Here is an 18,514-nt window from a genome sequence, read left to right as displayed (position 1 = left end):
ACAATAATTTCATCCTAATGGTACTGACATATTCATAGGGTTCATTTTTGAGACAATATATCATGAGGTAGTCGTGATTTTGCAAATATTCCACCTTGTAGTGCAGTTTGCACAAATTGTTTTAAAAATGCACTCACCCTACAAACATTACTGATGAGTCAAGATCTGCACAAACTGACAGAAACACTGAAGCAGCTCCACATTTTATTCTTATTGTCATGTATGTCCTATTTGTCAGGTGACAGAAGAACCAACACAAAGCTCAGACAGCAATGGTGACACAAGATCACAGGTGAAATTGGATGATGACCTGGTGGTTCATGACTGTATTTGAAGCACATGTGTGACTGCATGTGTTTGGAATGTCTCACTGTTATTTATCAGGTGACAGAGGCAGCTCTGCCATGTTGTAGCTCGGACAGAGGTGAAGAGGTGAGGTCACAGGTGACTGACTGATGATTTGGTGCTATAGATTAACGAGAGGAGCAGGCATGTGTTTGGCTCCTTCACATAGTGACATTGAGTTGTTGTGTGGAACACCAGTAGTCCATGTCTGTTGCTGTAACAGTAGTTCATGTTTAGAATAAAGAAATCCCAGTAGTCTCACTGATTTGATCGGGGCAATAGTGCCTAAAATGTTGCAGAATTTTGCTGAGAGATCTTTTACTTTGTGGTAATCTTAGATGAGTAGTTTTATGGACAAAAACCACCAGGTCATTCAGTGTTCCCTTAGTGCTAATGTATAAGAGATGTTGGTGTACTTTAACTGAAGCTCAGTCATTATGCAAATGTACTGTTTATAAGATTGAAACCTGCAGTCAGCTGAGACTGAAGAAGGATGAGTGACGAAACGTTTCTCCCACAAAACGCTACGTCCAGATGAACAGAATCAACTTTTGGAAAATTAATTACCTGGATGATTGAGCATGCATCAAGACAATATAACTGAAGTAATGTTGTTAAGTCCTTACAGTCATATTCTTTTATTGTCATGAATGTATTTTAAGCTATTTTTATTTTTGTATGATACCTGATTTATATGGAATATGGCTGAAGTAAACTAAAGTCTAAAATACTTAGTCAGTCATTTATTTAATAGTAATTTAACATTATATAATTCACATATAAAACTATGAATTGTAATTTTAAATGGTCTAAAAGCATGTAGAATAGCACATGTAGGCAAGTATATTTCTCCTTTTATCAAGAAGCAAAAACAAAAAGGAAAAAAAAAGAAACAGGGCAGGGTTTGATGGTTGACTCATCCGTCCCCACCAATGCCAAAACCAAATCTACGCCCTTGCAGTCAAGTTTTAGTGGGTTCAATGGTCTCTGCAGAGTGACACCAAGGACACCAAAGCTTGTTTTGGCAGACTGTCAGAGTTTGCATAGCCTTCCAGTGACCTCGGTCCTGTGACTTCAAATGAACCGAGTCTGCCTGGTAGAGTCTCAGATATCGATCCAGAATCTGAACAAGCTTGGATTCCAAAAGCAGGTGTTCAAAGTGCAACTTGATCACATGTTATTAAGGCTGCATGTACAAATCTGACATTGTGTGGTTCCAGTTCTGCACTGGAAAAATAACAGTTACATTAGGATGACATTCATGCCCATGCATGGATCCAAACGTCTGACCATAACTGTAACACCTCTGCCTCCAAGTTTGAGAAGGATTCTGGGGTGAGGCGACTCAGTGACAGGTGATATTTAACAGTTTTACATTCAGCAGCAGTGTGCGATCGGAGCGGCAGGGCTCCTGATCTGAAAAATGGAGCTTGGTTTGAAAATGAAATGTCCTATAATTTCCTCACTGATGATATTCAGCTCTCCTGTTCTTTTAAGCCATCTGGATACTTGAAGTTGTTCTCCTCGATAAACCGAACAGACAGAAACTGTAATTATTGGTCCTCTTCTGTCAAACCACAGAGACGTTCAGCCATGGTGCTGGAGAAACTGCTCTCAGCTAACACATCTCTCTACTTTCTGAACTCTTGTGTCAAAAGCTGAATCAGACATGATTATTCATGCCTTTCACCTCGTTCTGATTACTGTAACAGCCTTGTTGGATTAAAAGGATGCTGACCGTCTCTAGTGGGTACACAATGCTGGTGTGTAACGTCTGTGACCTGAGAGAGGAGCTTCCACTGTGTAGGACTCAAATGCAGGACTCACAGGACACAGGGATGAACTAAAGGAGGCAGACTTTACCGTGCTGTGACAAACTCAAACACAGAAACAAAGTGTAATAACTACAAGCTAGTAAACTAAGGAGCTACAGAAACTAGAAACACACAGCACGGAGGAGGTACGACACGACATCAGGCAGAGGAAAACACAGGGCTTAAACACACAGAGGAGTAACGAGAGGCTGAGACACAGCAGGAGAGCACAGCTGTGCCCGTGGCACTGACTGAAGCTCAGCCACTCTTAAATAGATCCTAACAAGAGTAATCCACTACAGCTGACGAGCAGCAGCGCACGAACACTCCCGGGAGTGTGAACAAACACACTCCTAGAGCCAGGCCATGACATCAGTCAAACATAAGGAGATGGGCAGAAAGCAATACTGAAAACTAACATGGCACAAGAGACTATCAAAGTAAAACAGGAAACAAGAGATAATCACAGGACGCAGTGCTGACACTGAAGCATCGAGACGTGACTGAGTGGGGAGAGACTAGACGTGGAACACGGGACAGGTAGAGAGGAGACATGGGAACTAAACACTGTCCTGCTAGACCTTAGTGCAGCGTTCGATACTGTTGACCATAATATCCTATTAGAGCGATTAGAGCATGCTGTAGGTATTACAGGTACTGCACTGCAGTGGTTTGTATCATATCTATCTAATGGACTCCAATTTGGACATGTAAATGGAGAGTCCTCTTCACCCACTAAGGTCAATTATGGTGTTCCACAGGGTTCAGTGCTAGGACCAATTCTGTTTACATTATACATGCTTCCCTTAGGCAGTATCATTAGAAGACATAGCATAAATTTTCACTGCTATGCAGATGACACGCAGCTCTATCTATCCATGAAGCCAGGTAACACACACCAATTAGTTAAACTGCAGGAATGTCTTAAAGACATAAAGACCTGGATGGCCGCTAACTTTCTGCTTCTTAATTCAGATCAAACTGAGGTTATTGTACTCGGCCCTGAAAATCTTAGAAATATGGTATCTAACCAGATTCTTACTCTGGATGGCATTACCTTGGCCTCCAGTAACACTGTGAGGAACCTTGGAGTCATTTTTGACCAGGACATGTCCTTCAATGCACATATTAAACAAATATGTAAGACTGCTTTCTTCCATTTGCGCAACATCTCTAAAATTAGAAATATCCTGTCTCAGCGTGACGCTGAAAAACTAGTTCATGCATTTATTAATTGAATATAACTCAATCAGATTTTCTTCTGCAGGAAAAGAAAATCAGTGGAAACAAGGCTGCACAACCATTTCAAATGTGACTTTTTTCAAATTTCAATCCTAGCCTTGCATCACAGATTCAGTGTTTGCAGTTAATCTATGGAGGATTGTAGTTTCACTACAGCAGGAACAGCTCAACAACATCCACTGTCGTATTATTAGGTTGTTCAGAGGATTGTCCTGTGTGCGTGTGTTTTCTCAGGTTTTTATATGTGCAGCTTGTTAAACTGTACCTTAATAACATCATGAATTACACCCCGCTGTAAAGACACAGCAGTTCAAACTGTGCATCACACTGTCGTTCAAACCTAACTTTAAGACAATCACTGAAATGTATAAAGGTTATCACACTTGACTCTAATCTGTGGCTAAGAACAGAGAACACACAACATGAAAAGCTGTTCAATCAATAAAATTCATTTCACTTTGATCTACAGCAAACTGAAGTGATTTCCATGTCTCTAATCAAGTTTCATATCTCTAATCTGTAGTTGTCATGTCACAAATAAACAGCAGCACCAGGAGCATTAAAACAAACTGAAACTTAGACATTTTTTGATTAAGGATTTTCACCAGCATTAATCTGCAAGTGTTGCATCTTACTGTATTTTTTTACCCTTTTATTACCATCCTCTGATAATGTATCTGATTGAAGCGGGCAGTTCTCAAAGGGATCATTTTGTGTGGGTTGAAAGACGAGTCACATGATGTGTGAAAAGCCCCTTTTTTTATGTGAGCACGCTCAGAGCGGAAAGCCTAGCTCAACAGAGAAAGTTACTGATGACTGTTGTTATAACCGTCATCTCCGTGTGGGGTTTTAGGTGTTGAACTTCCTTCATAGGACACTCCTCAGGGTAGGAGCAGTTCTCTTAACGCTACACTCATCTTTTCTTAAAACGTTCCAGTTTTTTCCAGCAAGTTCATGGAAACGTGCCTATTCTGCCTATTCAAGTCAGCCTATTCAGTGTCATCGGGGGTTTTCTGAGGTTTCTTTGGGATTAACGATAGCTCACCGACTTGATGTATTGCTTTTTGGCATGACTGATATCGCCGATGACTTTTTCATCCACAGTGAACACCAGCTCCTCGGGGAAGGACACCAGTCTGACTGCATCTGAGCCCTGAAAATCCCAGACATGCATGTGTGTCAGAAAAATGAAAAGAATAGTCAGGACCCTGAAAAGGATAAGCGGAAGCGAATGGATGGATGGATGGATAGTCAGGAAATGTTTGACACGATGTACACCGTCAAGTGTTTACCTTCCATTTGCCCTCTGTAGCTTTGAGCTGCTGGTCCAAATACCAGCACATAGACACCAGCACCATAGCATCATACGGTGCATGCTGCGAAACAAGTTGAGTTTTTAAGGTATTATAAACAGCTGATTTTGGTTGGACTGCATGTTTCATTGGCAAATCAATGAGTACGATCATCTTGAATCTAAGCGCTGCTTTGTACGAACAAGCACACTCACATCACAATTGGATCCGAACGTGCCATCTGAGAACACGATTGAGTTGTACGATTTGTCACCCCAGCGGATGGTGGGGTTGCCTGTGAGAGCTTCTGCGGTCATCTGAACTCAAAAGTACAAAATTTGGAAAGAAAAGAAATAAACAAGTAAATCGGACACAACTCTTTCTCATGATTTAAATAGCGAGTCATATTTTAGATCTGTGCAGTCCGTACATTTGAGTAGTTCTCTGGGGTAGAGTAGGGTTTCACTTCATCCAGAGAAATGACGAACAAGCTGCTCTGGATGGTCTCCAGGATGGTGTTATTGTGTGGATCGATGCTTATTAGATACTCTCTGGCCTGCAGTGGAAGTAAACAAAGCGCTAATCATGAGATACGCCACAGTAACATGAGACCTTCTTCACAAACTATATTCACATTTTTTTAAATCCTCCAAACATGAGCGCCCCTACCTTCGCCCAGCGAGTCCTCTCCTCGGAGGTGAGCGCGGCCACGCCATCTCCCTCAGGCTCTGAGTCACATAGCTCAGCTGCCTGAAAAGGTAAACAAACACATGCTGCATCAGCCTTGTTTGCTCTTCACTCTGCAGCTTTAACCAAATTATACAAGACATCTGGAAGTGGAGGAAAATGAATGGATGGATTAGGCGATGAGTGTGGACAGCTGAGCCCATAATGATGAGCTTGTTAACTGTAACTAGCAGTAATGACGGTGGTTTCTGCTGCATGAGTGGTGCTGAATGAAACTGCACAAGACTCAAGCAGCTCATGTTAAAGCACTCTGTTGGATTAAAGGTGTAAATAACAAAAATAAAACACTTTAATATGTAAAACAGACAAAATAAATATTTTAGACTTCTTTATGTTTTATGTAACCTGAAAAATGCCAAATGACACAAAACGTAAACAGACTTCAGCCTAAATGAAATGAAATGAAATGAACCTCCTGCATACTGGGGATCTTCTTGAAACTAAAGCAGAAAGGAAATGGTATACACCCCTAACTGATCTCACCAACGTGTTGCGCTGACCAACGCATCAAGAAAGCTGATTGGTTCATCCAAACAAGCACTAGTCTGCTGCGTGTAACTAAAGGGGCTAAGTTTTTCAGCTCGCCTGGTTCTGCTGGAGGTCACCACTGTTGCCAAGTGCTTGCTCAAACGGCAGTTGAGACTTATTTCAATATAAAAGCACCTTAAGTCAAACGTTGGTGTGAATTGGTGCTATATAATCAAATGGAAAAAAATGAATTATTTTTCTTTTTTTGGAACATTTTAAATAGATTCTCTAACTAATATTACTGCTCGCTGTACGATATTGATCATCCAAGAAGTCTGTGCCTCAGTTTGGGTAAGTCCGATACTAGCACTTAGCATCCGTACTATAACCTCTGAGTCGAAAAACCAACACAGCGCTAAAGTCCAAAACTGTGGGTGACATCACAGTGGTTTTATATGTTTTATATGTTTATGCATGTGAAACAACCCCCCTAGTGGACACATTGTACAACTACACTATGCTTTAAATCTGTATGCATATGAAGAAGGCGAATTGGTAGCATAATTTCAGGTTTCGTGTGATACATATATATATATTTTTTTTACTGCACCCTGAAGTCGTGGTAAAAAAACAAACAAACAAACAAAAAAACAGTCGGAACTTTCTGATGACGAGGCGCTTTTCTTTAATAGTGCTACTTGTTTACTTCTACATAAATACAGAGTGTCATAAATACTTCTGCTAAAATATTTCCTCCATCTTTGCAACTCTCTGTAGGAGGGATGCAAAGAAAAACAAGCAAGCTGCCATGTTATCCAAATGTGACCACACCCTCCCTGCTCCTCAGCTAATGCAGAGAGCTCTTTGGGCTCTTTGGGCTAGGTAGTGGAGTACTCGTCGTTCTGTCTGTATATACGCTACACAACAAGTTTGAATCTGAGACATTCAAAATCATGTCGCTTTTTGGCTGCGCACACTGTGTAAAGGCCTTCACTCTGTTTAGTCTGGATACGAGGTTTCTAATTTGGTTTTACTCTCAAGTGCGTTTAATCTTTACCTGAGAATTTCTGGAGGAGTGAGGATTTCTCCATCACAAAGTGCATCAAATGTGAATATCCTCCCCCGGCACATCACTACCAAATGGGAGGGGCACGGACCCTCACGCTCTGTGACACAGCACAGCATGCACGTTACACAAGGGTGACAAGCAAGCAGAGAAAAAGGGTCAAAGTGCCGCAGGTAAGTTTGCGGCAAAGATAAGAGCAGAGTTTATTCTACCTGTCTTGAAGTAGTTTCGGATGGTGTCTTTCTTCACTCCGAGTACTTTACAGGTGCAGAAAAGCATTCTGAACTGGTCCATGTCCAACGGCGTTTTCCCTGCTTTCTGAGGAGCCAGCCTCTCTCTAAAATAAGCAGTGATGGGGAAAGATTTAAATGTAAAAAAGACAGAGCAACACATCCTAAAACACAGCTTTCATACATGCGAGTGTGCCCATCTTACGTGCGAAGCAGGTTCCAGTACTGCAGTGTGTGCCATGTGATAATACTGGCCCTCTGCAGGTAGGTTCCCTCTGCAGGTGGCCAGCAGTGCTCCAGGTAGGGTGCTGGGCCACCAAAGTTCACATTGAGCTGAGAGGGGATGCGCACCTCCAGATACGCCGTGTCCAACCACCATTCTTCCAGCTGGAGGACAAAGCAAACAAAAACATCCCAAAACAGTCAACTGCATCACACTTGTAACTAAAGAGGAGATGCTAAAGACAAAAACAAGGCTTTCATAGCTCAAACACACACCCAGTTCTTCTTTGTCTTGGCTCTCTGGAGGAGTTTCTTGTGCAGCTCCTGGCCAACACCCGCTTGGAATTTCCTCACAGTCTCCTCCGTAGCTTTAAAGTCTTTCTCAGAGGTGAACGGACGAACTGAAGCACAACAAAGTGAAAACATGGAAGATTAGTCCCTCTGTTAAACAAGGGTGTGTTAAGGTTCAAAAATATAGGGAAGGAAACACAGGAGGAATGCAAGTAACCACACTGGTCCAAAGGGTAAAGACGATGATTTTAATGAAAAAACACGCGTGGGAGAGTGGGCTGACTCCGTAAGCAGAGAGCCCCACAATCTCATCCTCCTAACATCAAACTACAGTTTTGTATGCATCAGAGTATATTTAGTGACGCCCCCTCATTGTGTCATCACATACATCAGCTTCAAAACCACAAATGTTCTATTTGACAACTTAAGACACAATTAAAAGTACACTGGCTTCCATCTTCTCCCCGGTGGTTTCCCGCAAGGCCGCTCAGCTCTCGCATCGTGCACCTGCTTCTCCATCAAACAGTCACGTACACACAAAAACTGCACCCTAGCCAAACAATTTAAACTTTCCCCTACAAGTGAACCTCTAACTAAGTGTGTGTGTGTGTGGTTACATGTATGTCTATGTGCTAACCACCATCGCACCCCATTTCACCTGCCGACTATCTCCTGACCTCCCCCAGACCGAGAGACAGAAGCCGCTCTCGTGTATGTCATAACCGAACCAAAACTATGTATGTGTACTCTACTGAATAAATGTTTTAATCAAGAACCTCTACTGAAAGCTTAATCAAAAGATATAAAAGTATAAAAAATAATAGCATCATCGAAACTGCTCCTCAGACTAGCTTTCACTCAGACTCTGGTTTTGGTTTCACTTCCTGCAAAGCATGTAACTTCAAAAACATGTAACTTCCTGTCTTATTTTGGCACAGAGTTACTCAGCGTTGGGGCCTTTTCTTTCACCATGCCGTCTGCATAAACATTTAAGATTATAGGAGCATTGGAAAGCATTTAAAATTATAGATTCAACTCAACAGTTTAACGTGGTTCTTACTGGACCTGTAATAAAGACTAATATGATACCAATATATTTGAACATCTAAATGCATCTGAATGCAACATCACTCTTAATAATGAAATGGTAATGATGATTATAAAAATAGCAGCAAATAATAGCAGTAAAATATCTTTCTACTCTTCACAGGTGCCAGCTTCTGGTCATTTTGTTTTGATGTAGTAACTGCTTTCAAAAACAACAAGTCTGATCGCACCTGTTTATTCAAAGGATTCTTTGTTTTGTTTTTTTTACTTTACAGCAGAATGAGCAGAAAATATACAAATGAAACACGTGAAATGATGCAGAGACAGAGATGTGCCAACAAAGCTAGAGTGCTTTGTTTTTCATTCTCACTTCCAGCACACTAATAAAGTTAGCTTACTGAATGATTTCTTTAGCCTTTGGTACAAAGAAAAAGTCCTATTCAATTTAATTCAACTTTATTTATATAGCTCCAAATCACAACAATCAAATCACTTGGTGACAGCAGGGAGGGAAAAAAGAAACTATCAAGCTACTCTTTCAATCAATGTTATTAGACAAACTGGTCATGAAAGAGAAACTGAAGACTCATCATTACTTTCATACAGTCAGTCTGAAACATTTTAACATTGTTTAAAGCAGGGGTGTCAAACATAAGGCTCGGGGGCCAGAACTGGCCGGGCAAAGACTCCAATCTAGCCCACTGGATGGCTTAGGAAAATGTGAAGGAGGACATAAAAGTTTGGACCTTCAATGGTATTTTCACAAGTTTTACAGCTTTTCCTACTGATGAAGAAATACCCCATGGGCGTCCATGCTATACCAAAGTAATTAAATTATAGCTTTCTGAAAAAATATCATTTACATCTTAAATTTAAGCCCAGTCCTGCTGACAGATTTCATTCATTTACTACAGTAGCATTTCTACATAATGTAGAAAAACTAACAGATACTATTGAAATTGCTCTTCTTTGTCTTATATTAAAACATCTCAGGAATTAAATGTGTAGTTAAACTTCTTTACACCGACAGTTCTGGCCCACGTAAGATCAAAGTGAGCTGTATGTGGCTCGTGATGTAAAATGGTTTAAAGTTTCCAAAAAGTTTAAAATGCTGTGATGAAACTGGTTCTCATTAGGTAGGACCACCCTGAGAAAATAAGGTGAAAAATTATGGTTAGAGTTATCGGCAGAAATGTGAAAGTCTGACCGATGTTAAAGGTAAAAAGCAGGGCAATCAACCCCAAACACACACAACCTAAATCCAGCTGTTTGACTGCGTTGCTTACGTGCTGACTGCTGGGTAAAGCTCAGGCTGGTGATCACATTACACAACTGGTTGAGACAGTAACGAAAACAAAATGTGGCCGCTTTGTAGAATTTCCACTTCTATTAATGGAAGTCCTTCTAATCCTCCTCACGACCAGCGTAGAGATGGAGACCGAAGACAGCAAAGCGAGCTCTGTGTAGTGACTGAAAGAATGAGATCGCACATACAAGAGGTGGAAATGAGCTTTTTCTGAAGGGTCGCTTGCCTCTAACTTTGCGTCAGCGTGAGGAGCTCAGAGTAGTAGTGTAATTTTAGTATCGATCCAATATCAAGTGATCCATAATTAATAAGCTACAATTATCCCATAAAGGCAGCTTATGTTGCGGGAGATGAATCAACATCAATTTGCAAATTCTGGACACATTTTAATGACCAGTAAATCAATGATTTTTACTTTCCACAACAACAAGTTAATGCACAACAATCATGCTATCATCGACCTGTTACCAGTACCAGCGTTGGAATCGATACTATCAATATTTGGATCCACCCAGGACAACAGAATTATCTCCACTGAAGATACCAACATAATCAATACTTGGCTGGATAGTAAAAGGAGAAATCCCAAAAACAGTAAGTCAGTGGGTGACACTTTTCTTTTAAGCGTGGGTGAAAGTGGCCCATCATTACGAACTGCAAAAAGAGATCAAATTATTAAGATGGCCTGCTTATGATCCTGATTTTAAGCCACCATTACAAGACATAAGATGCAGACAGTGGGTTTACTGGAGTATTACATCTATATCTTTAATTGCCAAGGGGTGGCATTTGTGTAGTTTTAAGGAGATGTGTCAGAAACATAAGTTGGATAAACATAATTTTTACAGATATTTGCAGCTTAAAAATAAAGGTCTCTGTCCAAATAAAGTCCCTACTGTTATCCAAATATTCATGGATGCTTCTAACTTAGGGGAATAGAAATGGTCTAATAAGTCAGCAGTACCATAGTATTGTAACAATGAATAAGGACGAAACAAACTATGCTAAACAGCGCTGAGTAAAGGGACTGAACATTGTTATTACTGAAGAGGAATGGCTCCACACTTGGAAAACATCTTCTTCCACCAGCTCTCACACCTGGAGGGACTTTTGCTGGAAAAACCATACCCGCTTCTTTATCACTCCCAAGCAGAAGTCAGAACAGATAGGGACTCGACTGCTGCTCCTGTCAACTGAGGTTGTAGCTGAGGTATCTGACCAGCATACCTCCTGCGACTCCTTGGTGAAGTGTTTTGCAAATGTCCCACTAGAAGGGAGACCCCAGGGCAGATCCAGGACATGCTGGAGAGATTATGTCTCTCAGTTGGCTTGGGAACATCCAAATGAGTTGGAGGAGGTGTCGGCAGAGAGGGGAGGTCTGGCTGCCTCTCTGCTTAGACTGCAGCCCCCGTCACCCAGATAGAGGGTACTACAATATATGTGTTTATAGGTGTTTATAGGTGTTTCTAATGGTTTGACTGAGTGCATATAAACTTGTTCTAAAACATTCACACATATATCTGATTACACCTGCATGATTCCTGCTACAGTTAAATCCTTAAGCTTTTAGAAAATGACACAATTCTGCAGACCACAAGAGTGGATTTCAAATTAAACAATGAAGATGTAACTGAAGTGCACAGCTTCAGCTTTGATTCAGCAGGTTTCACAGACATTTTTAAACAGAAAGTCGTAGACTTTCTGTTTTGTTATACATTATACGTGCTTTAGAAGACATAGCGTACATTTTCACAGCTATGCAGATGATACCCACTTTTATTGGTTAAACTGCCGGGATGTCTTAGACACATAATGAGCTTTAATTTTCTGCTTCTAAGTTCAGATAAAACTGAGGTTATTGTAACGGGCGTAAAAATCTTAGGAACACTGTGGCTAACAAGATCCTTACTCTGGATGGCATCGTCTTGAGCTGCCTGTTGTAGTGATTGTAGTTAAACCTTTACTTAAAAAGCCATCTCTAGACCCAGCTGTCTTAGCTAATTACAGGCCAATCTCCAACTTTCCTTTCATATCAAAAATCCTTGAAAGAGTAGTTGTCAAACAGCTAACAGATCATCTGCAGAGGAATGGCTTATTTGAAGAGTTTCAGTCAGGTTTCAGAGCTCATCACAGCACAGAAACAGCTTTAGTGAAGGTTACAAATGATCTTCTTATGGCCTCTGACAGTGGACTCATCTGTGTGCTTGTCCTGCTAGACCTCAGTGCTGCGTTCGATACTGTCGACCATAATATCCTATTAGAGCGATTAGAACATGCTCTAGGTATTACAGGTACTGCACTGCAGTGGTTTGTATCATATCTATCTAATAGACTCCAATTTGTACATGTAGATGGAGAGTCCTCTTCACACACTAAGGTCAATTATGGAGTTCCACAGGGTTCAGTGCTAGGACCAATTCTGTTTACATTATACATGCTTCCCCTAGGCAGCATCATTAGAAGACATAGCATAAATTTTCACTGCTATGCAGATGACACGCAGCTCTATCTATCCATGAAGCCAGGTAACACACACCAATTAGTTAAACTGCAGGAATGTCTTAAAGACATAAAGACCTGGATGGCCGCTAACTTTCTGCTTCTTAATTCAGATCAAACTGAGGTTATTGTACTCGGCCCTGAAAATCTTAGAAATATGGTATCTAACCAGATTCTTACTCTGGATGGCATTACCTTGGCCTCCAGTAATGCTGTGAGGAACCTTGGAGTCATTTTTGACCAGGACATGTCCTTCAATGCACATATTAAACAAATATGTAAGACTGCTTTCTTCCATTTGCGCAACATCTCTAAAATTAGAAATATCCTGTCTCAGAGTGACGCTGAAAAACTAGTTCATGCATTTATTACTTCCAGGCTGGACTACTGTAATTCTTTATTAGTCCCATGATGCATTGAGTTTTTCCTTTCCAGTCACCTTTCTCACTCACTATGTGTTAATAGATCTCTCGGCATTGAATCATATCTGTTATTAATCTCTGTCTCTCTTCCACAGCATGTCTTTATCCTGTTTTCCTTCTCTCACCCCAACCGGTCGCAGCAGATGGCCCCGCCCCTCCCTGAGCCTGGTTCTGCTGGAGGTTTCTTCCTGTTAAAAGGGAGTTTTTCCTTCCCACTGTTGCCAAAGTGCTTGCTCATAGGGGGTCATATGATTGTTGGGTTTTTCTCTGTATTTATTATTGTACGATCTACTGTACAATATAAAGCGCCTTGAGGCGACTTTTGTTGTGATTTGGCGCTATATAAATAAAATTGAATTGAATTGAATAGTGCAAAAATAGCTGTGGTTAAAAAGAAAATGAGGAAGAATATGTCGCAGAAGTCCAGCAAAGAGGATACAGTGTACTCCTGTAAGCGATGTGGTGGCAGACATGAACCGAGACAGTGTCAAGCTTATGGCAAAAGATGTTTGAAATGCGATGGAAAAAAATCATTTTGCCAAACAATGTCTGTCGAAAGCCAAACCCAAATCGGTACATGTAGTTGAAGAGACTGATTTAAGCGAGACTTTCTTTGTGGGCATAGTGTCACTTGAGGATGTAAAAAGTGAGCATAACGTAGCAGAAGACAGTGAGCGACGCTCAGATTATGAAGACACGTGGATTGTTTCACTCCCAATACAAGGAACTTTGGTGGCACTAAGGATTGATACAGGTGCACAGGCAAACCTAATCAGCATGACAGAGATCAATGCTATGAAACCAAAGCCCAAAATAATAACGAAAGGAGTGCCTCTAAAAGACTACAATGCAAAGAATACTGAAAGTAGTGGTCAATGCAGACTTAAAGTGACAATAAAACATAAAGATTATGATGTATTGTTTAATGTTGTTCCAGAAGGTTGTGAATCACTGCTGGGTGGCATGACATCCAAAAGATTAAACCTAGTAGAAAGAGTGTATCACATCAGCTGTGCAGAAGCAGCAAGTGGACAGCGAGGCGCAGTTGACTCCATTGTACAGCATTATGAGGATGTCTTCAAAGGTTTGGGATGTCTACCATGCACTTACAGTATCCAGCTGAAAGAGGATGCAGAGCCAGTGATCCATTCACCACGTAGAGTCCCAGCTCCACTGAAGGGCCGTTTAAAGAAAGAACTGGACAGGATGTCACAGTTGCAGGTCATTACAAAAGTGGAAGAACCAACTGAGTGGGTAAACTCAATGGTGTGTGTGGATAAAAGGAATAAAAACAATGATTTGAGAATATGCATGGACCCTGGCGATTTAAATCAAGCCGTAAAGCGTGAGCACTACCAGATACCAAAGCGTGAAGAGATTGCAAGTGAAATGGCAGGTGCCAAATACTTCTCAAAGCTAGATGCAGCACAGGGGTTTTGGCAAATAAAGCTAGATGAGAAAAGTTCAAAATACTGTACTTTCAATACACCTTTTGGCAGGTACAGATTCCTCAGAATGCCATTTGGCATAATCTCAGCATCTGAGATTTTTCAACGTGCCATGGACAACATGTTAGAGGGATTACAAGGTGTTCGCTGTTATGTTGATGATGTTTATTTGGGGCTCCACCCTACAAGAACATAATGAAAGACTGGTGAAGGTGCTGCAACGGGTGAGGGAGGATGGATTAAAGTTAAATCATGAGAAGTGTCATGTTGGTGTAAAGGAAATAACATTTTTGGGAGACAAATTCTCTGCTGGAGGTATTGAGCCAGATGAAAGAAAAATAAAAGCCATCGCAACAATGCCACGCCCGACAGATAAGAGAGGTGTGCTCAGAGTGATGGGAATGATAAACTTTGTTGGAAAATTCATACCTAACTTGTCAGTGAGAACATCAGCTCTAAGGGAGTTACTTCGTGATTCCATAGAATTTAAATGGACAGTGAGGCATGAAAAGGAATGGAATGATTTAAAAACCACACTGACAACGCGCCCAGTGCTTGCATATTATGATCCAACTAAGAGTTTGAAAATCTCAACAGATGCCTCAAAGGATGGGCTTGGAGCTGTTTTACTTCAAGCTGAAGAGGGGAGCTGGAAACCAGTTGCTTATGCTTCTAGATCCATGACTGAGTCTGAAACCAGATATGCTCAGATTGAGAAAGAATGTCTTGGGCTGGCATATGGACTTGATATTTTTCACTGTTATGTTTGTGGTCTTCCTACCTTTACAGTTGAGACAGATCATCGTCCTCTTGTGTCAATCATTAAGAAAAGTCTGAATGAGATGTCGCCGAGGATTCAACGTCTCATGATGAAACTGCAGAGGTACAGCTTTGACTTGATATACACACCAGGCAAGCATTTAGCTTTAGCAGATGCACTGTCGCGAGCATCACAGGTGTGTCACGCGAGCTCCACTGAGACAGAAGTAGACGATCATGTTAATATGATAGTGGAGTCTCTGCCAGTGTCTGACGCAAAGATAAAACAAGTATGTGAGGAGACAGCTGCAGACAGGGAGCTGCAAACGGTGATGGAAAATATCCAAGGAGACTGGCCCAGAGGGTCTTGTTCAAAGTATTATCATGTTAGATCAGAGCTCAATGTGGTAAATGGACTGCTGTTGAGAGGCAATAGGATTGTGATACCACATAGTCTGAGACAGCTGATACTTCAACGAATACATGAGGGACACCTGGGAATAGAAAAGTGTAAAAGGAGGGCTAGAGACACTGTGTACTGGCCTGGTATTAATAAAGACATTGAGACCATGATCGGAAAGTGTGAAACATACAACAAGTTTCAGAGCAGACAGGCAAGAGAACCCATGATGATTCCTGAACTTCCTACAGAGCCTTGGAGGAAAGTAGGAACAGATTTATTTCATTTTAATGGGAAAGACTATCTGTTGGTGATAGATTATTACTCCAACTTTCCTGAGATTGCTCTGCTTACAAGTACAACTGCTAATAATGTGGTCACACATGTGAAGTCTATCTTTTCCAGGCATGGAATACCAGAAACTGTCATTAGTGACAATGGTCCTTGCTATAATTGCAAAGATTGGCAGAATTTTGCAAGAGAATATGGCTTTAAACATGTCACATAAGTCCTCAACATCCACAGGCAAATGGCAAGGCTGAAAAAGGAGTGCATATCATCAAGCAGCTTCTGAAGAAGGCTACAGACAGTCAATCAGATCCTTATTTAGCTCTGCTGAGCTACAGGACTGCTCCTCTTGACTGTGGTTTATCCCCTGCAGAATTGCTGATGAATCGTAAGCTACACACCACTTTGCCCTGCTATGCAGAAAGCAAGCAGAGTGAAGAAATTATAACAAAGCAAGAGCATCTGAAATGGAAACAAAAACGGCGGTACGACAAGGGAACAAGAGCACTTGGATTGCTTGCAAAGGATGATGTAGTGAGAATCCAAGATCAGAATGCATGGAGCAGGAAAGCCATTGTTCTTCAGGAAGCAGGTCCGAGATCATATGACGAAGAACTGAAGAAGGTCATGTGTTCAGAAGGAACCGTCGCAACTTGCTGAAGACTAAAGAGACATTTCAGGAGGAACAATGTGGTGAGGAAGATGAAAATGTTGATGTGTCACATGCAGAGAGACAGTGTCTGATTTGAAACCACTGGATGGACATGAGTATGTGGAGAGAAGTGAAGTGGTTTCAGGACCTGTATTGAGGAGGTCAGAGCGTGAAGGCCAAAAGACCAGTTAGGCTTAATCTGTAAAGCTGAAACTGGATTTGTTTTTATCTTATATTCTGATGGTGGTGAAAAAAAAAAACAATTGAAAAATATTAATGTAAAACAATTATGTGTATATGTTAGTTTATAAGACCTATGTTGTATATAATTCAGAGGAAAGGGGATGTGTTGATATGTAGGTGTTCGTGTAATGATAAGGTTTACCAGCAAGGGCGCTGTATTTAAGAAAGCTCATGAATGCCTCGGGGAGCACACATAAAGAAGACTGGTCTGTGGTGTCAGGGAATGAATGGTGTCAATAAAATGTTTGGAGCAGTAGCTTGCAAAGCATAAGTGGATGCTGTGTTATTTTTAACAAGCGCTACGAAGACAACACACCTCCTACCTACCTCGACATACAAACTCTGTGTGGCTTCACGTGTTCTGTTGATGTTTACATGATCGAAATAACTTGAACACAAACAAAGAGGAAGACGGAAGGAAAAAACAACAAGTCCCAGCATCCTCTGTGTTTAAGGAGCAGTAGTGAAAGTGAAAGCAGGAGGAGGAAGGTGGAGCTGAGGCAGGTGAGTGTTAACATGAATATGTTTCTTCTTATGACATAAAATAATTCCACGCTGTTCGTGTCTGTTGGTGAAATGTGAGGCCGGTCTAGTGATGCGCGAATCATGAACGAATCGTTCAATACTCGAGAATCACTTTACTGACTCATGAATCATGATTCACAAGCCCAACTGACTCACTGACTCATCCCTGTTGCTGTTAGCAGCAACATATCTAGCTTATAATTAAAATTGTGGAGAAAACACAACATCCAGTATCTTAACAAAAACATTTCTGCTCTGAACTGGAAGAAAAACCCTGAGTAGAAGCTCACATCAAGACAATAGCTCCTCGGTTCACAGTAGCATCGCTCTGCTAACATGCTAACAGCACATTTGAGCTACTCACCCCTCCTTTCCTGTGCTGAATCGTAGGGTAAGCAAATCACTCAGGACTCGCTCACCCCTCCCTCCTGTGCTGAATCATAGAGCCAGCGAATCACTCAGGACTCACTAACCCCTCCCTCTTGTGCTGAATCGTAGAGTGAACGAATCACTCACTGACTCACTAACCCCTCCCTCCTGTGCTGAATCATAGAGCCAGCGAATCACTCAGGACTCACTAACCCCTCCCTCCTGTGCTGAATCATAGAGCGAACGAATCACTCACTCACTCACTCACCCCTCCCTCCTGGCTCACAGCTTCTTCTTCTTCTTGGTTGGCAACCAATGTTATAAAGATTACCGCCCCTGGCTCACAGCTCAGTGGACATTTAGATGAGAAAATATATATTTGACACATTTAAGGAAAATACTAATAAAATAAAAATAAACAAAATAAATGTTCCCTTTAGAAATTTTTTTGCTCTTTTTTGCTCTATAAAATAGTTTTCTTTTAGAATCACTCATCTTAGCAGTAGGATATAAATGAAAAGAGAAAAGAAATTAAGTTTGAGTGAAAATGTACATTTTTTGCACTCTCTGGTCAACTGACTCAGTGAATCAAATGACTCAAAAAACCCGATTCACTTTGGTGAGTGACTCATTAAAACTCGATTCAGTAAAAAGAATCAAATTTACCATCACTAGGCCGGTCGGCTCCTCTGAGCGCTGGTTTCCTGTAAGTAGAGAGGAAGTGAGTTTAGCTGAGCCTCCGTTTAGTGTGAGAGAGCAGGAGGAGAGTGAGAGCTGTGCTGAGGCAGGGTGAGTGTTAACACCGCTCTGACATTACTGTGTCTCTGTGGCGGGAACAA

The 18,514-nt window shown here is 41.2% G+C and overlaps 1 protein-coding gene and 1 pseudogene across 1 annotated transcript in view; both read right to left on the bottom strand.

The window, feature by feature from the left end:
* LOC120439390 (zinc finger protein 771-like) overlaps positions 1–18,514 on the bottom strand; it is an 844,755-nt gene that overhangs the window by 522,467 nt on the left and 303,774 nt on the right. The gene's annotated exons all lie outside the window — the stretch shown is intronic.
* On the bottom strand, positions 4,136–9,568 carry LOC116322630 (annotated as a pseudogene).

Source organism: Oreochromis aureus, linkage group 3, assembly GCF_013358895.1.
Source record: "Oreochromis aureus strain Israel breed Guangdong linkage group 3, ZZ_aureus, whole genome shotgun sequence".
Lineage (NCBI taxonomy): Eukaryota > Metazoa > Chordata > Actinopteri > Cichliformes > Cichlidae > Oreochromis > Oreochromis aureus.
Note: the sequence above shows the minus strand (reverse complement) of the source record. Positions and strands in the feature narration are given on the sequence as shown.